At 45.9% G+C, this 27,131-nt stretch overlaps 2 long non-coding RNA genes across 2 annotated transcripts; both read right to left on the bottom strand.

Moving 5' to 3' along the window:
- Positions 1-3,345: 3,345 nt before the first annotated feature.
- On the bottom strand, positions 3,346-13,533 carry LOC132814963 (uncharacterized). The gene is made up of 3 exons (XR_009644609.1): positions 13,470-13,533; positions 4,584-4,712; positions 3,346-4,088 (listed from the first exon to the last, which is right to left on the bottom strand). It is a non-coding gene; the product is annotated as an uncharacterized LOC132814963 (long non-coding RNA).
- Positions 13,534-13,542: 9 nt separating this feature from the next.
- On the bottom strand, positions 13,543-19,825 carry LOC132814964 (uncharacterized). The gene is made up of 3 exons (XR_009644610.1): positions 19,642-19,825; positions 17,490-17,598; positions 13,543-13,575 (listed from the first exon to the last, which is right to left on the bottom strand). It is a non-coding gene; the product is annotated as an uncharacterized LOC132814964 (long non-coding RNA).
- Positions 19,826-27,131: the final 7,306 nt, after the last annotated feature.

Here is a 27,131-nt window from a genome sequence, read left to right as displayed (position 1 = left end):
ATAATTTTAAGGTGAATGGGGGAAGTTGTGGGGAGATGTCAGAGATAGTTTCTTTATAGATAGTGGCGGGTGCGTGGAATGCCCTGCCAGTGGTGGCAGTAGATTCAGATCCATCAGCGACTCTTGGATAGGCACATGGATGATAGGAAATGAAGGGCGTGTTGGTTAGTTTGATCTTAGAGTAGGTTATTCAACTCAGATACATATGCTTCCTTTATGGTTCTGTGGGTGCTCACTCACTCCTTCCCTTCAGTTTTACATCAATTTCACACTGACTGTGAGGGTGGGAATGAATTTGTAAATATAAATACTCCAACCGAAACCCCTCACAGGTCAGGAACTGTTTTTGCTACTTTCATCACTCACAAGGAACAGGAAAATAAAGGTTCAGTCACAAATCTTACAGGAACATAGCGGTTATAATCACCAGGAAAGGCTGAACAGCTCAAAACGCTTTTCTCAAGGAAAGAGGAGGCTCAGAGAAAACGAGTAGAAAGCTTTGTGTCTGTGTTTTCAGAGATTTGAGGTTGAAATCATTGGGTTGAAAGCATGCTTCATTGTCCCAGATCATCAAAGGTGCGATCTAAATGTGCATCTTGCTTACTATCTGTCTGAGTTAACAATCAGACGAACAGGTCAGTGTCTGTGTGTTTTTCCAAATCCCTGATTGAATCTGTCTCCCCCAACAAACTCAGGTGCCTCACCACACTCTGTGTTACGGAGAAACTCTGCCATTACAATGAGAACTATCTTTGCTGTCACCTCTCCTCGGGATTCCGCCTAATCCCCACTTCCCTTCATTAAATCCCAGCTGCCTCTAGTCCACCCACATGGACATGTTGAAGAGCTTAACAGGAGATTGGATTGAAACCGAGAGTTCAATCGACACAATGAAAGAGGAAGAAGGAAATAAACGGTGATTGTGAATCCCAGCGGATACAGACTCCAGGATTAATCCTTGTCGGCATTCCTGCAGTAATATGAGACAGCACTCGATGATGAGAGTTAAACCCGGGTGGCAGGAGAGGGAGCCACTGAGCATTAGCAGGTTTAGTTCAAACACAGGAGGTTTGTTCAGTCAGTAACAGTGTGTTCGATATGAGGGTAAAGTGAGCAGTGAGGGGAAATGTTGCCGAAAGCCGCAGATGGACAACTTTCATTGGAACAGGAGGAGGCCATTCAGCCCCTCAACTTTGCTCTGCCATTCAGGATGATCATAGCTGATGTGTGACCTAACGTACAATTTTTGAAACCCTTTAATTTCATCTGCAACAGGCAAGATGAGCATTGGAAAACTAAACATCTGCAAATGTTGGGAAATCAGAAATAAAAACAGAAATTGCTGGAAAAATTCAGTAGGTCTGGCAGCATCTGTGGAGAGTGAACCTGTCGTGTCCAGTGACCGGTCAGGTGACCAACTGCAGCTGACCATTCTGCCTGTTCTGGAACCCTCTCTGGAACAGGTTCTGGTGCGGGAGGAATGAGATTGTCAATGACAACTGAGACAAACAGTAGGATGCACTCAATTAGAATTAGGAATTTACTTACCCCTCCCAATGGGACACTCACCGACACAGTCACACTGCGGAGAGGCTGTTCACCTGCCCCACGTATGGGGAGGGATTTACTCGATCTCACAATCTGCTGAGGCACCAGAGATGGCACAGTGGGTTTAGACCCTTCACCTGTTCCATGTGTGAGAAAGGATTCATTCAAATCTCTCACCAGCAGAGACATCAGTGCATTCTCACTGGGGAGAGGCCATTCACCTGCTCAGTGTGTGGGAAAGCATTCACTCTGTCCTCTGACCTGCTTAAACACCAGCGAGCTCACTCTGGGGAAAGATCATTCACTTGTTCCCAGTGTGTGGGGAGATTCACTCAAATGCAGCACCTGCGGAGTCCCCAGTGAACCCACACAGGGGAGAGGCCATTCAGATGCTGTGTGAGAGAAGTGATTCAGTGATTCATCCTGCCCCCGAGACCCCAGCGGGTTCACACTGGGTAGGAGCTGTTCACCCCTCTGTGTGACAATGGATTTGCTGCGTCTTCAACACGATTGAGAGCCCAGTGAGTGCTCACAGGGAAGTGGTCATCCACCTGCTCCGCGTGGACTGCAGGACTCTGATTCTGATGTTACTGTTCATCAGACTCAGGAGCGGCCCTTGTACATGATGACACTGTTGCAGTATTGATGTTGTTGTTGTTAACCACATTAACTGGGCTGGGGTTGACTGAACTTACATTGCCACTGTCTAAACCTCAGGATGTCCCTCTGGGCAGGATGTCTCTACAAACAGCAATGGGACAATGAGCAGGGATCATCTGTTTTATTTTAAATTGTGATAATAGCACTCCTGCTTCACAGCACTAGTTACAAGGTTGGAGTCCCCACATTCTCCCCATGATAGTGTGGGTCCCCTCCAGGTGCTCTGGTTTCCTCCCACAGTCCAAAGATGTGCAGGTTAGGTGGATCGGTCGTGCTACCTTGTCCACAGTATCCAGGATTGTGCAGACTAGGTGGACCAGCCATGGGAAATGCAGTGTTACAGGGATGGAGTGCTCTGGGCGTGATGTTCTTCGGATGGTCGGTGGGGTTTGATGGGCCAATGCTCTCCTTCCACACTGTCGGGATTCTATTCCATGATTGAGGATAAAGGCTACACAGCCGGGTGTCCTTGGAGAAGGAGCATGTGGTGTGTATCAATGCTCTTGATGCCTTTAGATAGAGGTGGGTTCCGCAGGGGATACAGTGCTTTATCTCCACCGCTGCCCCCTCCCCACAACTCTACTTTGATTTCGTCCTTTTCTCACTCTGTCACTTGTAATGGTTTGCTTGGCCCGTAATGGGCTTTGTTTGGAAATATTCAATTGGTTACACAAATGGTTTACTGCAGATGATTATATGTCTAGATTAGAGTGACGTTGGAAAATCACAGCAGGTCAGGAGCCGGAAAATCAACATTGTGGCAAAAGCCCTTTTCCAGCACCACTCTAATCTAGGCTCTGGTTTCCAGCATCTGCAGCCCTCACTTTTGCACTGCTGGTGATTATATGTTAATCAAAAGCAAAATGGCGTAATGATGATTTTGATGGTGGGAAGGTTGCTGTGATAATATTTCTGGTCAGAGAAATGGGGAAAAAGAACGCTTCACAGCTCACAGAATGAGAACTGAAAAGCAGTTAAATCAAACCAAAGGTTCAGACAGGGAGGGAATATTTCCCTGGAGCTTGAGTAGCTGGAAAGTGGTGGTGTCCAGGAATAGACAGGATTTTGTTTTACAGAGGTTGAAAGTTTTAAAACTGTTATATTCAGACAAATTATTTTCTTTAATTTTATTTGCTGTTCAAAAAACTTTCACAACATTTTAAAACCAAAATTTATCTTTAACACAAGGTTTGTAAATGTTAAATAAAATCCATCAAACCATCGCTCACTAAAACCTGTTGTGGAAGTGCAATCTCTTGGAGAATCCCTGCGCACTCCTTCCTTCCCGGGCTCCATGGCTATATACATACCTGGGAGATAGCAGCAGGAGGCCATTCGGCCTTTCAATCCTGCTCCACCATTCAATGGGAAACAGCTGACCATCCAGCTCAGTCTCCTGTTCCTGCTGTGTTCCAATCCCCTTTCATGACTCTACCTCAAGAACGATATCTAAGTCCTCCTTTGGTTTTACTGCCTTTTGTTCCAGTGACGTTGTGGTGTTACTGTGTGGGTGTAGGCAGGGGTAATGTGATGGTGCTGCCTCCTGGAGGATGCACTCAGCGTCCCTCATCATCCTGCAGTAACATCAACTGGGGTTCAGCAACTAGAGATAGAACCCATTTCCAGGATATGGGCATCACTGGCTCAGCCAGCATTTATTCCCCATCTCTAGTTACCCTTGAGAAGATGGTAGTGAGCTGCTGTCTTGTACCATTCACAGTCCATTTGGTGCAGAGAGACCGACAATGCTGGGAGGGAGAGTGTTGCAGGATTTTGGTGGAGTGATTCTCTATCTTTGGTTCTTCAAATGCTGGTTAACTTAATCACAATCTGCACATGACTTTGAGATTTCAGTCTGCAAATCTTCACCATCTAGCACCCTATATAAAGGAATATGTACAGATTAGAAATTCAGAACAGACAATTCTAGTTTCTCTGGAATATCTTTTACCCCTTTCTTCCCCCGAAGCTGTAACCCGCCAACCCACTTTCTCTCTCCCACCATTCTGACTCTGCTACCCCCTAATGTACACCCTCCCCATTCTCATGGAGTTACTGATAAACAGATCCATTCCACCACTTCCCGTCCCTGGTTAGACTACACCCTTTCTGGGTTCACTTCCTTTCCCTTCAGTTGCTGCAAGTCAATAATGTAACAGCAGAATGAAACAAAAGTAAACAGAAAGGGAGGTGGCAGATCCTAGACAGAAGAGGAACCTTCAGTCTGGGAGAATGGGTCAGATCCTTCCTTGTTTCCCATTGGTCGATGCCCAGTGTTATGACGAGTTGAGGATGGCCTTTGGCCCCACATGGGTGTAATGACACTTTGACCTCCTGCCCCCCAACCGATATGTTCATCCTCAAAGTATACTTACCCAAAGCACATGTTCCAAAACCCGCTCACATTCTGCACATGTAGCGTGCAGGGTTTCCCCACACACGTGCGGTCCCTGCCACAGGTACTGTGGGAGTTGTAGCCCCCATGAAGTCACTGGAGCCTGTCTCTGGAATGTGAATGAAAAGTATAGGCTGGAGGATGTTGTGTATAGGATCCCCATTCAGACAGACAGGACCTGTGGGCTGTCACTGGGTTTTACTGAGACACCTGCTTCCACAACCTGATTTTCTGATGTAAGGAATATAGATTCAGCCAACTGGGGCGTGGGAAGTGAATAGGAGGAGCAGATTTTAAGCAGAGGTGGTTCAATGGTTAGCATTGCTGACTCTCAGCGTCAGGGACCTGGATTTGATTCCAGCCTTCGGTGACTGTGTGGAGTTTACACGTTCTCCCCGTGTCTGTGCGAGTTTCCTCTGGCTGCTCCAGTTTCATCCCACAGTCCAAAGATGTGCAGGTTAAGTGGATCGGCTATGCTACATTGCCCACAGTATCCATGCATGTGCAGGTTAAACTGTTAACCATGGGAAATACAGGGAATGGGTGAGTCTGAATGGGATGCTCATTAGAGTATTGGTGTGGACTCCATGGATGATTATCTCGATGTGTTGTGAATCTGTGGAATTCCCTATTCAAAATGCGGTGGATGCCAGGACAATGAGCAGATTTAATGAAGAGATACAGATGTTGAATTTGCAATGAGATGAAGGGTGAGAGAGAGCAGGTGGGAAAACCCAGCTGAGACCGAGGTGAGCTCAATCATCACCGTATTAAATGGTGGGGCTGGTTCGAAGGGCTGCATTGCCTCTCCTGTGCCCAGTGCTCATCTTCTTACGGTAATAACTGGAAAGCTGCATCCAAAACTCACCACCTTCATCTTTTGGAAAAAGCAGGATAGTCAGGTGGATTAGCGTTCCAAACTTAGATAGTGAGGAAGCGTGTAGGAGATAATGATTTTGCAATTTTAAACTGAGGGGAGACAGTGATTTATGGTTTTAGACTGTGAGGACATTCACACCGTCCAGAATACTCTGTTGTGAACATCCATCCTGTACTTTAATACAAAGCCAAGGTCTTCGACAATGGAACACAAAACACCCAGGAAACATTGCCTCACCTCGTAATCTGATAAAAGACTTCTGATAAATCTGGTTGAACTTAGAACACAGCTGGAAAGCTGGAAGATTAAATCTAATCCAAGATCCAGTGCTTAAACAAAGGAAACTACAATAGGATGAGGCAGGAGTTGGCTAATGTAGACTGGAAGCAAAGACTTTACCGTGGGAAAGTTGACGGACAACGGGGGAATTTTTCGAAGTGCTCAGCAAAAGTATCTATCAGGGAAAAGGAAGGACTGTAGGAAAAGGAGTAATCTGCCATGAGTGGCTCAGGAAATAAGGGAGTCTATCAAATTGAAATAGAAGGCATACAAATTGGCAATAACCAAGGAGAAACTAGGAGATTAGAAAAAAACTTTAAAGACCAACAGAAAGCTAGATGGGATTGGGGGAGAAAAGTGATGAGTAGCTGTCCCCAGGGCCGGAATAGCAGTTTACACTGGTAAAGGGGAACCTATTGTGTGGGGAAATGTGGCGTCTCATTGTTGAAGCACTTAACTGTTACCATAGAGATAATCCTGATCATGTTACAAATCACAGCACACTCCAAAAGCTTGTACTTCCAAATAAACCTGTTGGACTATAACCTAGTGTTGTGTGATTTATAAGTTTGTCCACCCCATCCCAACACCAGCTCCTCCATATCTGAATCCTGATAGACAGCCCCACTGAAACTGAAGTGCTTGTCAGATACTTGAGGGAGCCACAGGGGTGTATGTTTTAACCACAAAGTGCGAAACTGAAGTAGACTTTCTAACTGACCGTTGCCGTGGAGATAATACTGAGAGACAGAATCTATTCAAAGTCCCAAACCACAAAAGGTATAAGAATGGGAGCTTTACACCAGACAGGTGGGGCTTTACCTGTTGCTGCCTGGTGGTGTTCTGCATGTACACTATCCAGGTAACTGCCATGTCTCATCAATAAAGACTCTAAGAAGACCTCTCAGAGTTCTGTGCCTAGTTATTCCTATCCAGCAGGGTTCAGGAATATGAGGACACCGCAGTCAGTCTTCACAGTGGAGGATACTAAGAACATGCCAGTAATTGATAAGGAAACTGAGGAAGGTGAGGACCTAGAAACAACCATTATCATGAAAGAGTTAGAGCTGGGCAAGCTAATGGAGCTAAAGGTAGATAAGTCTCCTTGCCCTGATGGAATACATCCCAGGATACCAACAGTGTTAGTGGGAGAAATAGCATCCTGCAGCAGAGACAGGCCCTTTGGCCCAAACTGGCCCATGCCGACCAGAATGTCCATCCACACTAACCCCATTTCCCTGCACTTGGCCCATCTGCTTCTGACCCTTTGCTATCCATGTATTTGTCCAAATGTCTTTTACCTGTTGTTAATGTACCCGCCTCAACCACTTCCACTGGCAGCTCTGTCCATATACATACCACCCTTTGTGTAAAACAGGTGTCTCACAGCTTCCCTTTTATTCTTTCCCCTCTAACCTCCAACTGATGCCCTCCAGTCCTGGATTCCCTGGGAAAAAGACTGAATGCATTCACCTTATCCATGCCCCTCATGGTCTTATACACTTCTCGAACAGTACCCACTCAGTTTCCTCTGCTCTAAACAAAACAATCCTCGCTTGTCCAACCTCTCCCTATAACTCAGACCCCTGAGCCCTGAGAACATCCTTTTTAAATTGTTCTGCACTTCTTACAGTTTAATAACTGAAACCTACACTGCATTCATCATATTTCCAGTGCTTCCCCACGGCACTGGAACCAACGTGACAACGCCAATGGATTACAATCCATGATCGAGAATGAACTCCTTTACAACAATCCAGTTTTCATAGTATTTCCCATGGTGCAGGTATCCTTGTGTCTTTCTGGTTGTATGGTTAATTAAAGACTTGTCCTTCTACAAAGAAAAGCTATGGCTTAATTGTTCCTGGGAAACATGCCATGATTTTTCAGACTTTCAAAAACAAATGAACTCACTCTCCACAATCACCACCCTAACATGGACTTGGCTGTACCTCAGTATTTTTTTCCAGTCACACTGAGATTTGGAATATTCACCCACGGACAGAATACACACCTTTCCTTCCACATGAAAAGGCCAATGAATATTCAGATCGGCACGGATCAAGTAACTATCAGATCTGAACATGAAGTTCAATTTGAATTTCTCATCCACAAATCCACCCTTTCAGTACCCTACACCTGAGAACACAACTCACCATATTAATACTGGATGGATCTTTATAAGACAATTATAGTATTAAATTGTAGTTTCATCTTTTCCAAAGTTTTAACTTTCAGTCTAACAATTGCTTTCATCTGTGAACTGAAATCCAAACCAACCTCCTCACTCCTTCCCTCCACACCCAGTTCTCACACTCTCTCTCCTCTCTTTGAATTCAGTTTCCTAGCTCTTGTCTGCGGACGAAGAACCAAATCAATGAGTCTGATTCTGAGTCCACCAGGGTGGGGTGGGGGCGGGGGGGGGGGGCGTTGTTGGTGAATCCTCTGACGACAACCACCCTGCATACACTGCTTCCTGCACACTCTGGCCGAAACCCGTCTTACTAAAATGAACCAAATTGGGACTCTAATTGCAGGCCCATCCTTGTCACTTTCCATAAAAACCCTGAATCTTCACAAAAGAGTTCTGATAACTTTCTGCAAAACGCTGCACCACTGATAGTCTGATCACAGTGTCGGGGGGGGGGGGGGGGGGGAAAGGGGCCATTCCCCTGGGTCCTGCTCCCAGAGGGAGGAAGCTGCCAATGAAGCTGCCAAGTCCATACTGACCCTCCAAACAGTAACTTACGCAGACCCATTCCCCTACCCTATATTTACCCCTGACTAATGTAACTAATACTATAGGCAATTTAGAATGGCCAATTCACCTGTCCTGCACATCTTTGGATTGGGGGAGGAAACCCGCTCAGACACGGGGAGAATGTACAAACTGCACACAGACAGTTGCCAGAGGCTGGAATCGAAACCGAGTACCTGATGCTGTGAGGCAGCAGGGCTAACCTTCCCGTCTTCTTCTCTATAGACGGGAAGGAGTGGGGCTGGAGAACTGGGGTAATGTGATTGCAAACAATGAATGAATGTGGAGGACACTGGGGGATGGACAGGTCAGTGAGGGACACGAGCAATGCAGCAGCAGAACGGGATCCTGGACAAACTGAGCAATGGGAGAGTCTGACAGGAGAGAAATTACAGGAAGGTTCTGTTTAGAGGCTGAGGCAGGGACAGCTGGGAGACAGTATGGCCTGGTGGCTTGGGCGGGTTTTCTAATCATCCTCTTCAAAGATGCTGTTCCTCAACTCTGAGCCCGATCCTCCTGGTCCAGAGGTAAAGACACTGCCACCATTTCCTGGTGGGCAAGGGATACGGGGACTACCGTTCAAAAGGAACTCAACTGTGTTGGTAACATTAACAAGACTCAATACATAGTCACTGACAAAATGCTGGTGTACTTGAACTTCATCCCGAATATTAACACCTATAACTGGGCAACGCAGACCCCGATGTACAGAGTTAAATCCTGGATATTAATAACAGTTTTGTGCATGGGAAATCATGTCTCATGAATCTGACTCAGGTTTTTTGAAGAAGTAACAAAGAGGATTGATGAGGGCAGAGCATGGACATGATCTACATGGACTTCAGTCAGGCGTTTGACAAGGTTCCTCATGGGAGACTGGTCAGCAAGGTTAGATCGTATGGAGTACAGAACTGGCCCGAAGGTAGAAGGCAGAGGGTGCTTTTCAGGCTGGAGGCCTGTGACCAGTGGAGTGTCACAAGGATCGGTGCTGGATCCATTACGTTTCGCCATTTACATACATGATTTGGATGTGAACATAAGAGGTATTGTAAATAAGTGTGCGGATGATACCAAAATGGGAGGTGTGGTAGACAGGGAAAAAGATTACCTCAGAGTACAAGAGGATCTGGATCAGATGGGTAATGGGCTGAGGAGTTCAGTTTAGAAAAATGCGAGCTGCTGCATTTTGGAAAAACAAACTTTTGCAGGACTTACAGTTTACAGTAAGTTCCAGGGTAGTGCTGCTAAACAAAGAGTCCTTGGAGTGCAGGTTCATAGTTCCTTAAAAGTAGAGCAGCAAGTAGATAGAATAGTGAAGGTGGCAGTTGGTCTGCTTGCCTTTATTGGTCAGAGCATTGAGTATAGGGGTTGGGAGGGCATATTGCGGCTGTACAGGACATTGATTCGGCAACTTTTGTAATATTCCATGCAATTCTGGTCTCCTTCCTATCAGATGGATGTTCTCAAACTTGAAAGGGGTCAGAAAAGAATTGTAGGATGTTGCCAGGGCTGGATAGGCTGTTTTCCCTGGAGCATCAGAGGCTGAACGGTGAGTGGAAAGAATTTTTTAAAATCAGGCCGGGCATGGATAGGGTAAATAGACAAGATATTTTCCCTGCGGAGGGGGGAGTACAGAACTAGGGGAATGGGAGGGGAGGGTAGACAGAGAGGGGGTGGATCGAGAGGGTTGGGACAGAAATGGGTGGGGGCAGAGAGGGGGGATAGAGAGGGGAGGCACAGAAATGGATGAGGGCAGAAAGCGGGATTAGAGGGGAGGGGAACAGACGGGGGCTACAGAGGGGGCGACCGACGGAGGGGGAAAAGAGATGTGCGATCGACAGGGGGGCGACTGACAGAGGGGGGGAAAGACCAACAGTTTGTGGGACAGACCAACAGGGGAGTGCGCGCGACAAAGGACTGACCGCCGGGGGTGGGGGAGGGGAAACCAGACAGAGTGTGGGGAGACGGGGGGGAACAGAGAGGGGGAAGATGCAGAGTTATTTTATTGATCTACAACTCAACCCTGTTCCTGTTTTCTCCTCCTCGCATTAATTCCCTCTGAAGGGCTCAGAACAACTGCATAGTTCCTGGAAAGTGGGGTTTCAGGGAGATCAGGTGCTGAATGCGGCATTTGGGACACTGACCTTTAATGGAATGCGCTGGTCAATAAATGGACTCTGGTTCGACTCCACTGTCTGTGTGGTGTTTGCACATTCTCCCTGTGTGTCTGGGTGGGCTTCCTCTTGGTGTTCTTAATTTCCTCCCACAAATCCAAAGACGTGCAGGTTAGCTGGATTAGCTTTGGGTAATGATAGGTTACAGAGTTAGGGTGGAATGCTGTTCCGATGGTTGGTATGGTCTCATGGGGCGAAAGGCCTGCTTCCACACTGTGGGGATTCTGTCACTGAGTACAGGGGTTAGGAGGTCACGTTGTGGCTGAGTAGAGCATTGGTCAGGCCAGTGTTAGAATACTGCATTCAATTGTAGTCTCCCTCATTTCAGAAAGATGTTACCAGAATAGGACTCAACTTCTCAAAGAAAAGTTCCTGGGAAGTGTTGACAAACAAACAGACCGTGCAGTGTGGGTTGATAGTTCCTTGAAAGTGGGGTTGAAGGTAGACAGGTCGGTGAAGGTGGTGTGCGGTATGCTAGCTGTTATTGGGCAGTGCAGTGAGGATAGGAGTTGGGAGATCATGTTTCGGTTGTACAGTTTATTGGCTCGGCCACTTTTGGAATCCCGAGACTGCTTTCAATTCCAGTCTCCCTGTTACAGAAAAGATGTTGGGAAACTTGCACGAGTTCAGAAAAGTTTACTAGGATGTTGCCAGTATTGGAACATTTGAACCATAGGGAGAGGCTGAATAGGCTGAGGCTATTTCTCTGCAGCACTGGACACTTTAGGTGGCTTTATCGAACTGTATAAAATTATAAGGAGCAATGATAGGGTGACTAGTCATGGTTTCTTTTTTCCCAGGGTAGTGGAGACCAAACAAATGTGAATCTTTTTCCCAAGGTGGAAATGACAAATCCTAAGGAGAGATGGCAAGTTTAAATGATATGAAAACCGAACCAACTGAAGATGCTGTAAACCAGGAAGAGAAACAGAATTTTCTGGAAAAGCTCAGCAGGTCTAGCAGGAGGTGTGAAAAGAAATTAGAGTTAATGTATCTGAGGAAGGATGACCAGACCCGAAACTTTAACTGATTTTTCTTCACAGATGCTGCATGACCTGCTGAGCATTTCAACATCAGTGCAAGTTTAAAGGGAGTGGTTTGGAGTATATACCTGAGAGGAACTTTATGAAGTTTATAAATTGAAGTGAGACCACATCTGGGATTAATGACAGAAGTTTTGGTCCCTTTATTTAAGGAAATACATCATTTCATCAGAGGCATTTCACAGAAACCTGACTGGGATGAACCCTGGTTCGCAGGGATTATCTTTTAAGAAAAGGCTGAAGTAGTTGGGACTCCACCCACTGGATTTGGGAAGAATGAGAGGTGATCTCATTGTAACATGTAGAATTCTTAAGGAATTTGACAGGTTAAATACCGAGAGGATGTTTCCCATCATGAGGGAGTCTGGAAGCAGATTTTGGGTCAGTCACGGAATCACGGATTCTGTTTTAGATTCGTCAAGTTTAAGGCAACACCAACACGGGTCAGGGGTTTCAGTAGCAATGGAGCTGGGGTGAGGTGGAGACAAGCAACATTTTAGAGATTGGAATTCCTGGTGTTTGTGATTGTGTAGATATCTGATCAGAAGGTCAACTTGGGGTTACAGATATGACAGCAATATTGTGAAGAGTATGGTTCTATCTCAGATAGTTCCCAGGGAGAGGAAGGGGGTTAGCAGTAAGGGAAAGGAATTTGTAATAGCAACTGAAGGCAATGAGTTTAACCACTACAATGTTTCATTGGGGGAAACTGCAGCCAATCGCGTAGTGGGAGTGTGATGAGCAGTTTGATAACTGAGTAATGGAGAGGGATGATGGGGAGGGAGAGCTGGGCATTGTCAGTGTACATGTGAAACCTAACACGGTGCTTTTGGACGATGTCACCTCCTGGCAGTATGTAGGTGAGAAACAGGAGGGACCAAGGAGAGATCCTGGAGGGACACCAAATACAAGGAATTCAGAAAGAAAAGGGAGAGTGGAGATGGAGGAGGTGTTTGCAACAACGGTGAGGTCAAATATTAGTTTGTAGCAGAATGGGAGAGAAGGACATAACCAGAAAAGAGAGACAGATAGAACAAGGAACAATATCTGTGACTTAGTGAGGGGGAGTGGTGAGGAGGAGGCGCAGCCTAACACCAAAAACACTATTTCTACATTAGTGACGTCACCCAACTCCACCCTAGTCTCAGCTCATTTACTGAAACACTCGTCCATCCCTGTGTTATCTCCAGACTTCGTTATCAAACACACTCTTTGCCAACCTCCCACATTCAACTTACATGCAATCTCAAGAGTATCTAAAACCCTACTGTCCAAGTGCTCACTTGTACCAAAATTTGTTGATCCATCAACAAGCAACAATTTAAAATTCTCACCCTTGATGTAATTCCTGGCTGTGAACATCCCTGTCTCCCTGCACCACACAACCTGTGAGACCCCGACAACTCATTTTCTTTCAGATTCCCAACGATATGTTTATTCATTGCTTCACCTGTCTGGCTGTTTCTACTGTTGCCAAGGCAACACTGTCTGGAATTCCCACCCTAACCCTCTCAGACCTGCTTTCCTCCTTTAAGGTATTCCTGAAAACCTGTTTATTTGGCAGTTCTTTTGATCACCTGACCTAATATCCCCATCTGTGGCTTTATGTCAGAAGCTCTCAATAGTATTTCTGTGGAATTATAAACTTAAAAAAAAACAAACTGTTGTTGATTTGCACATACATTGTCAACTCTTCACTGTCGCTGAGTGAATAATCTATAACAGCTCTTACCCAACCACATTGTGGGAGCACCTTCACCACATGAATTGCAGCTGTACAGGAAGTCAAACATCACCCTCTTCCCAGGCAATGGGGCTTTGGCACTGATCACTGGGATCTGTGGAGGGAGAAACAGTTGATATTTCAGGGAGTGTAAAATGCATTATAGGGAGGGAAAATGGGGCAGCATTTGGGATTTTCAAATTGGTGTTTTACAATGTGCACTACGTTCTGTAAAACCTCTCATTCCATACCGTGAAAATTTCCTTCTCTTTCTGGTCAATACGTCTTTCCTTTCCCCTGCCCTGCACCTTCACACATTTCCAATGCCTTGGTCACAACACACTGTGCTGTCCGTGAAGTTTACCACGTGGTTGAGTATTGTCCCGCCCCTCATTCACTCCGATTGGTTGAAGCAACAACTAGCACCTCTAGCCCCCGTTCCCCCATTAACATCAATAATCCGAGGCCCATTGTGGGCTGGAGCATGCTCAGTGCTTCCTGCTTTTGCTGCTGTTCATCAGGTATAAGAGAGAGAGGGCTCATCCCTGTTTCTCCTGATGTCAGACAATAACAACAACTACCTGCATTGTATGGAGCCTTTCACATTGACAAATCTCCTAAAATGCTTCACGGATGATGGAAACGTTGATTAAAGAGAACGATTTTTAGATACATCTTTAAGGTGGACAGAGGGGGTTAGGGAGGATATTCCAAAGGTTTGTGTACTCGGCAGCTCCAATTGTGGAGTGATATAGGTGGGCAACAGCTTACAATGGAGACAGTTAGGGGCTAACCATAGGTTAAGAACCCCATGTCGAAGCCCCCTACCCCACACACCAGACCTTGTCCTCACAGCCTGTCATTACACACTACCTATGGTTAGCCACTAACTGTCTCCATTAACAGCTAGTCACCCTCCCCCAGCCACATTGTTATCCACTCCTTTATCCAACCGTTCTTCTCACTCTATCCCCACCTTTACTCCTTATATCCTCCCCCCACACTATCTTCTGCAAATAAACTGACTTTTTTTCCTCAGTAACATCTGTTCTGTGGAAGGGACACCGGATCTTAAACTTTAACTCTGATTTCTCTTCACAGATGCTGCCAGACCTGCTGAGATTTTCCAGACCCTCCTGGTTGTTGTTTCTGTTTTACATCTTCCGCAGTTCTTTTGGTTTTAATTTACCGGAGTTTGTAATTCAGGTCCTACAGCCTCTGTCCCAGTCTCTGCTGTCTCTCCCACCCCCACCCAGTGACACTGCACCTGCACAGCTCATGGACAGGTGTCGTCTTGCTGGCCACACCCCTGATTCACTCCCATTGGCTGCAGGACCACACAGACTCTCCTCCTATTGGTCTGGAGCTGCCGTCAATCAGCCGGGCACCATTGTCATGAGAGTGGTTGGCTCCTCCCTCTCTCTGCCCTGGGATGAGCTTCATCATTCACAGTGAATAGAGCAGTATCACAGAGCACATGGGCTGGGGGCTATTCAGCCCATTGGGGCTGTACTCTCTCTCTCTGGAGATGCTGCAAATCTGTCCCAAGTCCCCTCCCATGAGCCCATAGCCTCCCAAATCTTTCCTTAAAAAGTAAAATTCCAAGTCTGTTTCAGAATACCTGCTGAATCTGTGTCGTTCAGACTGTTCCAGATGCTCAGAACTTACTGAGTAAAATAGCGTTCACATTTTCACCTTGTATTATTTGCCAATTACTTGAAAATAGTTACTAAAAATTGTGACAGTGTTAACAATTCCTCTCTCTCTCTGTAAATTCAAGACCTTGCAACCAAATCTGCACAAGATCGAAATCACTGCTTCACCTTCTCAGCTCCAAGGATAATTATCTGTGCTTCAGCTAGCTCTGCACAAAAGAGAGGAATGCATCTTAAATTATCAACATCAAAGAAACAGACCTTCGGTCCAATTCGTCCGTGCCAACGAGGAATCCTAAACTAATGGATTCCCATTTACCATCTATTGGCCTGTATCCATCAAATCCCTTCCTATTCATGTATCCAATTGGAAGCCTTTTAAATGTTGGGATTTTATCAGCCTCCACTACTTCATCTGGTAGCCCCTCCCATACACACACCACACTCAGCTTGAAAACGTTGCCACTTAGATCCCTTTTAAATCTTTGCCCTCTCAACTTAAACCCATGTGCTCTAGTTTTGGACCCACCTAACCTGAGGAAATAGGACCCCAGCTGCTCACCTTATCCACGCCCCTCGTGATTTTATAAATCTCAATGAAGACACCTCTCAGTCTTTGACTCACCTGAGAAAATAGCCCCAGCCTATTCAGCCTCTCCCTGTAGCCCAAATCCTCCAATCCTGGCAACGTTTTTGTAAATCTTGTCCAAACCTTTTCAAGTTTCACAACATCCTTCCCAGAACAGGGAAATTCAAACTGAAAACAGAATTCCAGAAGTGGCTTAATCAACATCCTGTCCAGCCACAATATGACGTCCCAGTTTCTGTATTCAATGCATTGACCAATAACGGAGAGCGTTAATGGAGTCCCATTTGCCAGCGGTTCACCCTTATCCCTCTAAATCCTCCCTCTTCATGTACCCAATCAGATGCCTGATTCCAAGAACAGGGAGATTGGAACTGAAAACAGAATTCCAGAAGAGCCTTAATCAGTGCCCTGTCCAGCCACAATATGACATCACAACAGCTGCATTCAATGCATTGACCAATAACGGGGAGCGTACCAAATGCTGCATTCACTACCCCGCCTCCCTGTGACTCTACTTTCAAGGAACTATGAACCTGCACTCCAAGGTCCCTTTGTTCAGCAACGCCCCTCAGGACTTTACCATTAAGTGTATAAGTCCTGCTCTGATTTGCCTTTTCAAAATACAACAGCTCACATTTATCTAAATTGAACTCCGTCTGCCATTCCTTGCTCCAATGGCCCATCTGATCAAGATCCTGTTGTATTCTGAGCTAACCTTCTTCACTGTCCATGACACCTCCAATTTTGGTGTCTTCTGTAAACCTACTGACCATACCTCATATATTCACATCCAAGTCATTTATTTAAGGGCCCAATATCCATCCTTGCAGCACATTGCTGCTCACAGACCTCCGGTCCGCAAAGCAACCCTCCATCATCCTCTGTCTCCTACTTTCAAGGCAGTTTTGTAATGGCTTGCTCTCTCTGCATTCCATGTGATCTAACCCTGCTAACCAGTCTGCTTTGTGGAACCTTGTTGAATGTCCATATCAACAGCATTCACCGCCTTCCTTATTCAATTTTTTCGTCACTTCAAAATACTCACTCAAGTTAGTGAGACCCAATTGTGCATGTACAAAGCCACATTGACTCTACCTGATCATTTCTGTCCCGCTGCGCCTTCCTTGTTCGGTCCACACCCTCCCACCAACCCACGCTCCACACACTTGACCCTCCCTTACCACCACGGGAGATGTAAAACATGCGGCCACACCTCCCTCTGACCTCTGTCCAAGACCCCAAAATGATCTTTTCACATCAGGCAGAGATTTGCCTGCACATCCCAAAACCTCATCTTCTGAATATGGGAAATTTAACATGGTTCATCCAACTAACCTACACATCTTTGGACTGTGGGAGCAAACTGGAACACCCGAAGGAAATCCTCACAGACACTGGGGAGAATGTGTCAACTCCAACACAGACAGTTGCCCGAGGCTGGAATCAAACCCAGGTCCCCGGTGCTGAGGAAGCAGCACAAACCACTGAGCCACAATACTGTGGGATCTTTGATGCTGATGAGCTGCCCCACTAATACCTCAGTCACTCACCCTGCCTTATTTCCTAAGAGGCAGTGATGATGGAGTGAAATTAGACAGTTAATTCAGAGACCCAGATAACGTTCTGGGGACAAGGGTTTGAATCCCATCACGGCAGATTTTGGAACGTGAATTCAATAAATATCTGGAAAAAATAATCTAGTGATGACAGGAATCCATTGTCAATTGTTGGAAAAACCAATGTGGCTCACTCATGACCTTTAGGGAAGGAAAATGCCATCCTTACCTGGTCTGGTCTGCATGGGACTCCAGACCTATAGCAACGCAGTTGACTCTTAACTGCCCTCTGGGTAAACGCAGCAATAAATGCTGGCCGAGCCAGTGACAGCCTCATCCTGTGAATGAATAAAGAAAACAGGTCAGGTTTTGTTCCTTTTCTCGTCGGTACATCCTACAAACTCAATCAGAAACGTTCTCGTACACACTGAACAAATACCTTTCCATCCAAGCCCTTAACACTACAGCACTCTGAGGCTATGTTGGTAAAGTTAAAACCACATATCATTGCATCCATATTATTCTTACAGATATCTGAGGTCTCCTGGTAAAATTGTGTCTCAATTCCCTGCTGACTATTGGGAGAGGGTCTATAACACAATTCCAGTAAGATGGTCATCCCTTTCTTATTTCTCAGTACCAACCAAATAACTTGCCTGGATGTACTCCCAGGAATATCCTTCCGAAGCCCAGCCATAATGTTATCCTTAATCAAAAACACCTCTCCCACTGCGCTGTTGGTCCCTTTCTATCCTTACTATAGCATCTATACCCTGGAACATTAATCTGCTAGTCCTATCCATCCCTGAGTGATGCCTCTGTAATTGCTGTAATATCCCAGTCCATGTTCAAAACCATACCCTGAGCCACCTGCCTGACCTGTCAGGTCTCTTGCACTGAAATAAATGCAGTGTAACTGGTCCGTCCCACCTCATTCTGTGACTTGCTCTTGCCTGCCTTGACAGTCTGACCGGTGAACAGTACCAGCCTCAGACTCACCTCTTTTCTCACTATCTCTTTAGGTTTACCCCGACTCCCTCACTGGTTTAATGCCTCCCGAGTGGCACTAGCAAATCTCCCTGCTCATCAGGACCCCATGCTTTCCCCTTCCTATGCCATTGGTACCAATGTACAATGTCCTCCCACTGGTTATTCTCCCTTTTGAGAATATTCTGCTCCCTCTGTGAGACACTGGCACCAGGGCAGCACCACCCCATTCTGATGTCTCACTGTCAGCTGCAGAAATGGCAGACTGTGCCCCTGACTAGAGAGTCCCCCATCACTATCGATCGTGTGGAAATGGATATACCTCACATTATGTTAGAAGCCAGTCTCAGTACCAGTAACTTGGCTGTCAGTTCTGCATTCCCCTGAAAGTCTATTACCACCTACATTTTTCAAAACCGTGTACTTGTCTGAGATGGGGATAGCCAGTGGAGACTCCTGCAGTACCTACCTACCCCTCCTATCTTTCCTGGAGGTAACCCATCTACCTGACTGTATCTGCAGTATCTTGCAATCCTGAGACGGCCACATATCACACCCCCCGGCTCCTGTTAACTCCTCACTGCCTTTAATCACTCCTCCACCAATCCATGCGTTCCAATGGGATTTGCAATCACACTTCCTGCAGACATAATCATCAGGATCATTGAGACTCTCCCTAATTTCCCACATCCGACAGGAACAGCACGCCACTCTACAACAGGCCATCTCTCCGCCTTCACAACCTACAGACCATGACAAAGACACAGTCTTACTTCTCAAAAAATACTGCCCGAGATTAGCAATGCTTACGGTTCATATCTTAAACATTTAATCAAGAGACCCAAAGACATTAAAAAGAAATCCTCACTTTACTCCTATTGTTGTAGATTTAATAAAATAAAACCGACTAAGATTGATATTTGAAGAGACTGAAACTCACTGAGCTGAATCCCGGCTCTGAGTACTTCCAAGGGTGAGGTCTCTCTGAGGGCAGCTGTGAAATGTCACTGTTTCTCTTCTCTGCCCGCTCCATTTCCAGAGAGGTTTTTAACATCACAGCAAGTCAGCTCAGAGAGGTCACTGCTTGGTTTTATTCACTGGGAGTTGCCTTTGCTGCCCAGACCAGTATTTATTGGCCACCTTCACTTGTCTTGGAGAAAGTGGTGGTTAACCGCCTCCCTGAAATGCTGCAGTCCATGTACACCACAGTGATGTTTGGACAACAGTCCCCCTCTGGCCCCACAACCCTCCCTGTCTCCGTAATCCCCCTCCGCCTTCAGAAATTACATGTCCGTGGCATCAGATTTTTATTTAGATTCATTTTTGTTTAATAAACACCCCTCCCCCCAAAAAAGTGAAATATTTCACTCCCAAACAAATTTCTGTTGATTAACCTTTTGGAGAGGCCGACACATGGACGTTGCACATTGTTCACGTAGAATGATGGAACTTTCTTTAAACATTGCTAAAAAGGGGAGGCAATGGCTTAATGGTATTCCTGCCAGATGAGTGACATGTGCAATGTTCCGAGGATTAGGGTTAGAATCCCAACATGGCTGTGCGGACATCAGAATCCAATACAATCTAGAGTGAAAAGGCAAAGGATGACCATGAAACCATTGTCGATTGTCAGAAAACCCATCTGGTTCACTCATGTCCTGTAGGGAAGGAAACGGTCATCCTCACCTGGTCTGGCCTACATGTGACTCCAGACCCACAGCAATGTGGCTAGCTCTCAACTGCCCTCAGGAAAATACATTAAACACTGTTAACAAATACTCCGCAGGAATCATTGAAAAACTGTCTGTTCCCTGAACTAAAACTGAGTTTCAGCTTCACCTTCTCCCTGTCTCCCCTCTCCCTGTTTACACCCAACTCCAAAACACACTCATTGAGACAAGCAGCCCTCTCAGTGCAGCCCTGTTATTGTCATTGCCTGCTCACACCTACACTGCCCTCAGCCTCCTGTACTGTTCCAATGCATCTAATGGGAGCTCAGGGACAGCATCTCATCTTTCAATGCAGCCCTTTGTAACCCCAGAGTCAACATGGACCTCAGCAGTTTCTGAATGAACAGACCGTTGTCAGAATCTGGAACGTTCCACCTGAAATGGTGCTGGAATTCGAGTCCAAAAGGACTTTTGATGGGAAGTTTGCAGTTAATTGAAAATATGAAGTTTACAGGTTAACATCATGAAGTGAGTGATTGTAAGATCTCTCAGATTTAGACCCAAAGAGACCAGGTGTAATTTGGATAAATCTGTGCTCCCTCTCAGGCCAATAGCTCCTTCCTCAGCTGCAGGGCCCACAACATAGCGCACACCCAAAGGGTGATCCAACCACGAATTTGTACATCTTCCTGCTTAACAAAAATATTGGAGATATTTTCCACAAACCTTTCTCCTTCCACATTTAGACGTCAATGATATTCAGATCCTGATGACTCCATTGACTGTAAAAACTTACTTTTGAGATCCCAGCCTCAATTATTCTGATTTAATATCCTATGAAATGAATTCACAAAACAAAACTCAGAGCCAGTGCAGGAAGAATACAAGACATATTTTTCTCTTGGTATGTGACTGATGTGTAAATGCCTCTCTTCAAATCGTACACCACCCCCTCCCCCCTCCCCAGAAAGAGGACATGTCCATGCCCCTCACTGTATCTTGCCCCCAATAAAGATGGCGGCCATATCCCAAGACCTGTCACCGCCTGAGGGCCGCAGCCATTTTCCCATCTGCTGCAAACACGGGAAAGAGTTTCTAATTCAGATTAATGACCCGTACAGAGTGTAATTAACACTTCCCAGCCTGAAGTGACTCATTGTCTCCGTCTCCGAGGCCACTCTCCCCTTCCCTGTTTGCCTCTCCCACATTCACCAACGGCCGAGTCACGTGACACTGCAAAGGCGGAGTTACTGGTGACGTGTCATCCCACTGGCCACGCCCCTCATTCACTCCCATTGTTTGGATGACCAGCTGCTTCCACCTGGTCCACCAGTCCCACCTCCTTTTCCTATTGGTCCGAAGCTGCCATCAATCAGCTGGACCCCATTGTGAGGTCAGTGGTGGGATCCTCCCCCTGCCTGAATCAAACCCGGAAGGTGGATGGATGGTGTCAATCAGGAACAACAAGCAGGAGGTGCTGGGAAAGCTCAGCAGGTCTGGCAGCATCTGGGAACAGGAATCTGTCCAGTGGCCCTTCCTCAGAACCGATGGGAGCTGGGAACATTAGAATCCTGACAGTGTGGAAACAGGCCATTCGGCCCTAAAAGTCCACAGCGTATCTCCGAAGGGTATCCCACCCAGACCCATTCCCCTACCCTATTACTGTATATTTCTCCTGAATAATGCACCTCACCTACACATCCCTGAGCATTATGGGAAATTTAGCTTGGCCAATTCAACTAACCTGCAGATCTTTGTAGTGCAGGAGATAGGGGTTAAAGAGCAAATAATGGGCAGGTACAGAACCCAGAGAGAGACAGGAACATTTGGAAAGACAAAGGAGTGGATTATGATCTGATTGGGAGAGTGCATAGCTGTTAATGGAGGGGACAGGAACCTGTGTCTGGCAGCATCTCAGTGGAGGTGGCGGAAATGGTGACTGATGATCGACGTTTTGCTGCAAAAACAGACCCGAGCTTCCAGCTGCCTGTCACTATAACACACGAGCCTGTTCCCTGGCCAACACCTCTGTCTCATGCTTACTGCAGTGTTCCAGTGAGGCCAGAACATACCAAATGGCCCGTATTTCAAGGACTGCAATTTCCCCTCCCATGTGGTCAATACCATCCACTATATCTCCTCCACTTCCTGCACCTCTGCCTTTGAAACCCACACCTCCAACTGCAACAAGGATAGAACACCCCCCCTCCCCCACCAAGTCCTTAACTTCCACCCAGATACAACATATCATCCCCTGCCATTTCCACAACCTACAATCAGACTGCACCACCAGATTCTTAAGGGGTTTGACAGAATAAATACTGATGTGTCTGAGGGTAAATACAGAGGGGGGAGTTTGAAACCAGATTCTGAGTCAGTCACAGAATCAAGGGTTCTGTTTCGGATTCATCAAGTTTAACGGAACACGGGTAAGGGGTTTCAGTAGCAATGGATCTGGAGTGAGGAGGAGACAAGCAACATTTAAGAGATTGGAATTCCTGGTGTTTGGGATTGTGTAGATGTCTGATCAGAAGGTCAGCTTCACATCAGATATAACTGTAATAATATTGTGAAGAGTGTAGTTCTGCTGCATCGTTCCCAGTGAGAGGGAGAGGCTCAGCAGTAAGGGAAAGGAATTTGTCAGACAATGGGTTTAACCATGACAATGTTTCATTGGAGGAAACTGCACCTAATCGAGTAGTGGGAATGTGGTAAGCAGTTTGATAACTGAGTAACAGTGGAGTAATGGAGAGGGATGATGGGGAGGGAGAGCTGGGCATCGTCAGTGTACATGTGAAACCCAACATGGTGCTTTTGCACAATGGCACCTCCTGGCAGTGTGTACGTGAGATACAGGAGGGGCCAAGGACACCAAATGCAAGGAATTCAGAAAGGAAAGGGAGAGAGTGGAGATGGAGCAGGATTTTGGGAGAGAAGGATAAAACCAGAAAAGACAGAACAAGGAACAATATTGGTGAATCAGTGAGGGGGACTGATGAGAAGGAGGAGGAAAGAGAGTTGGAAAGTCTATAGTTTAGTGAATTTAGGGTAAAGGGTCAAGATGAGTTCTGATAAGGCTTGACAAGAGACTGGAAGAAGATGTAAGTTTAGGACAAAAACCAGGAACACCATGTGAGGCAGTTTGGCTCTGTGGGCTAGTGAGAGGGAGGGAAGCAGCAGATTGGATTATCTCAGTCTTAGTGACAGAGAAACGCCATGTGCTCCAAACTCTTTTTGTTGGATGGAGGAGACAGGATGATGGACAGTGTTTCACAAAGAAACAAAACCTGGGTAAGTGATATTTAAAGTGATTAAACAAACCTAATATATTTAACTTTTATCCAAAATATTAAAACAAATGACTGAAGTCCTGGTTCGAATCCCAACTTGGCAGATGGTGGAATCTGAATTCAAGAAAAAATAACTGGAATTAGGAATTTCCTGATCTCCATGAAACCATTGTCAATGGCAAAAAAAAATCCTGCCAACCCGACAGTGGCCCAGCCAGCTACTCACTGTATTAATCACTGCAAAGTCTCAGCAAAGGAATGAAACTGGGTGGACCACTCGGTATCTAACAAGGCACCAGAAAATACAGCCACAGAATCAGCCCTCTGGATGGTGCAACGTCCTCCAGACTAACATCTGGAGTTTGGTGTCAAAATGTGCAGAGCTGTCTCACAGACCAATCAAGGAACAGCCTGACATTCTCATACTCATGAAATCAACCCTTACAGACAATGACCAGACACCACCATCACCATCCCAAGATATTGAGATTGTGGTGATGGAAAAGCACAACAGGTCAGGCAGCATCCGAGGAGCAGGAGAATCGACGTTTCGAGCCTAAGCCCTTCATCAGCCTGACCTGCTGTGCTTTTCCAGCACCACACTCTCGACTCTGATCTCCAGCATCTGCGGTCTTCCCTTTCTCCTGAAATCTCTGAATATGTCCTGTCCCACCGGCAGGACAGACCAGGCAGAGGTGGTGGCACAGACAGGGAGGATTTGCCCTCTGAGTACTCAGCATTGACTCCGGACACCAGGAAGTCTCATGGCTCCTGTTGATTACTAGGTACCGTCCTCCATTGGCTGATGAATCACTTCTCTTTCATGTTGAACACCATTTGGAGGAAGCACTGGGGAAGTAAAATGGTGTCAAACGTACTCTGGGTACAGGATTTCAATGTCCACAATCGAGACTAGCTCTGCAACAGAATTACTGACTGAGCCGGTCAGGTCCTAAAGGACACAGCTGTTCAACTGAGTCTGCAATGGGTGGTGAGGGAACCAAGAGGGAAAAAACATACTTGATCTCATTGTTATGAATTGACCAGCTGCAGATACATCTGTCCATGACAGTAACGGACAGGACACATTCCTCTTGGAGACAAAGTCTTGGCTGAAAGTTGAGAAAAACCTCCATTGTGTTGAGTGACACTATCACCGTTCTAAATGGGACAGACTTTGAAGAGATGTAGAATCTCAAACTGGATCTCTGAGGCACTGTGGGACATCAACAGCAGCAGAACTGTACTCCAGCACAATCTGTAATCTCATGGGTTTGTAAATCCTGCTCTCACCCATCACAAAGGACAGGAAAGGAGGGCATGCCAACAGCAGCACCAGGTGTACCTAAAAATGAAGTGCCAACCTGGTGAAGCTACCAAACAGGACCATCTGCATTTCAAACAGCATCAGCACCAAGCCACAGAGCTAAGTGATCCTACATCCAATGGAACAGATCGGAACTCTGCAGTTCTGCTACACCCAGTTGTGAACGGTGATGGACAATTAAATAACTCACTGGAGGAAGCATCACAGATATCCCCACCTTTACTGATGGAGGGGCCTCACACATCCATGCACCAGATACGACAACAGCATTTGCAGCTATCTGTATCCAGAAGTGCAAAGTGGGATGATCCATCTCATCCTTCTGCAGTGGTTTCCAACATCACAGATGCGAGTTTTAAGCCAGTTTGATTCAGTTTGGATAACATCAAGAAATGGCTAAGTAGTGCAAAGGCTACGGGCTCTGGCAATAATACTGACAGAGGAGGTTCCAGACTGAGTCTGTCTGTCATAGAGAGTATGGCTGCCTCATGGAGTTTGAAGCACTGCAATGGGTCCATGCAAGTCATGTTAGTCAAGGATATTATAACGGTGGCTGTGAGTACTTTTGATGAGGACTCTATTACTGAGGTAGTGTGGGCTGAGGTTAGAAACAGGAGAGGAGAGGTCACACTGCTTAGAGTTTTTTTTATAGGCCTCCACAGAGTTCCAGGGAAGTTGAAGAGAGGATTAGCAAAATTATTCTGGGTAAGTGCAAAAGTACCAGGGTGGGCATTATGGGGGACTTTAGCTTCTGTGCAGAGAGGTAGCGAGTCTGTTTGAGAACGTGGCTGAAGAGCTTATGGGGGACTTTAGCTTCCCCAACATTGACTGGGAATGCTATAACTCTCATACGTTGGGTGATCAATTTTTGTCCAGTGTGTACAGGAGGGTTTCCTGATACAGTATGTCGAAGGCCAACAAGAGGGGAGGCCACATTGGATCTGGTGATTGGTAATGAACCAGGCCAGGTGTTTGATTTAGTTTTAGGTGAGCACTTTGGAGCGAGTGACCATAATTCAGATATGTTTAGTTTAGCAATGGAAAGGGACAGGTACATGCCACAGGGCAAGAGTTATCAATGGGGCAAGGACAATTATAATGCAATTACGCAGGAATTGGGATGCATAGAATAGCGTAGCAAAATGCAGGGGATGCAGAGAATGAAAATGTGGAGCTGGTTTAAGGAAGAGATATTGCATGTCCTTGATAGGTATGTCCCTGTCAGGCAGGGAGGAAGTGATAAGGTAAGGGATCCGTGGCTTATTACAGAAATTGCATCACTTGTTAAGAAGAAGGAGGCGGCTTATGTGTTGATGAGACAAGATGGTTCAGATGAGGAGATGGAGAGTTACAGATCAGATAGGGAGGATTTAAAGAGAGTTAAGAAGAGCAAAGAGAGGACACGAGCAGTCTTTAGCAAATAGAATAAAGGAGAATCCTAAAGTTTTCTATAGGTATGTGAGGAATAAAATGATGATTACGGTAGGAACAGGTCCAATCAAAGACAGAATGGGAAGTTGAGTGTGTACCATGTGGAGATCGGAGAGGTGCTAACGAACATTTCGCATTGGTTTTCACTCAGGGAAAGGAGAATATTGTAGAGGAGAAGAATGTGGTATGAGATATTAGACTAGAAAGGATCGTGATTAGTTAGAAACAGGTGTTATCAATTCTAGAAAGAGTGAAAGTAGACAAGTCCCCTGGGTTGGATGGGATTTATCCAAGGATTCTCTGGGAAGCTAGGGAGGAGATAGCAGAGCATTTGGCTTTCATATTTGAGTCAGCATTGTCTACACATTTGGTACCAGAGGACTGGAGGATTGCAAATGTTGTGCCTTTGTTCAAGGGCAGTAGAGATGACCCAGGTAATTATACACCAGTGAGCCTGACTTCTGTTGTAGGAAAGGTTTTGGAAAGGATTATAAGAGATAAGATTTATAATCATCTTGCAAACAACAATTTGATTTCAGATAATCAACATGGTTTCGTTAAGGCAGGTCATGTCTCGCAAACCTCATTGAGGTTTTTGAGAAGGTGACCAAGCATGTAGATGAGGGTAGGGAAGTTGACGTGGTATACATGGACTTCAGTAAAGCCTTTGATAAGGTTCCACATAGTAGGCTGTTGGAGAAAATGCAGAGGCATGGAAATGAGGGTGATTTAGCAGTTTGGATTAGACACTGGCTTTCTAAAGGAAGGCAGCGAGTGGTGGTTGATAGAAAATATTCAACTGGAGTCCAGTTACTAGTGGTGTGCTACAAAAATCTGTTTTGGGACCACCACTGCTGTTTGTCATTTTTAGAAATGACTTAGATGCAAGCATAGGTAGATGGATTAGTAAATTTGCTGATGACACTAAAGTCGGTGGAGTAGTGGACAGTGTGGAAGTGTGTTACAGATTGCAGGGGGACTTGGATAAACTGCAGAATTGGGCTGAGAGGTGGCAAATGTAGTTCAATGCAGCTAAATGTGAGGTGATGCACTTTGAGAAGAATAACAGGAAGGCAGAGTACTAGGTCAATGGAAAGATTCTTGGTAGTGTGGATGTGCAGAGGGATGTCGGAGTCCATGTACATAGATCTCTGCTAGGGGCCCTA

Source organism: Hemiscyllium ocellatum, unplaced genomic scaffold (assembly GCF_020745735.1).
Source record: "Hemiscyllium ocellatum isolate sHemOce1 unplaced genomic scaffold, sHemOce1.pat.X.cur. scaffold_98_pat_ctg1, whole genome shotgun sequence".
NCBI lineage: Eukaryota > Metazoa > Chordata > Chondrichthyes > Orectolobiformes > Hemiscylliidae > Hemiscyllium > Hemiscyllium ocellatum.
This window is presented reverse-complemented; position numbering and strand designations above follow the sequence as displayed.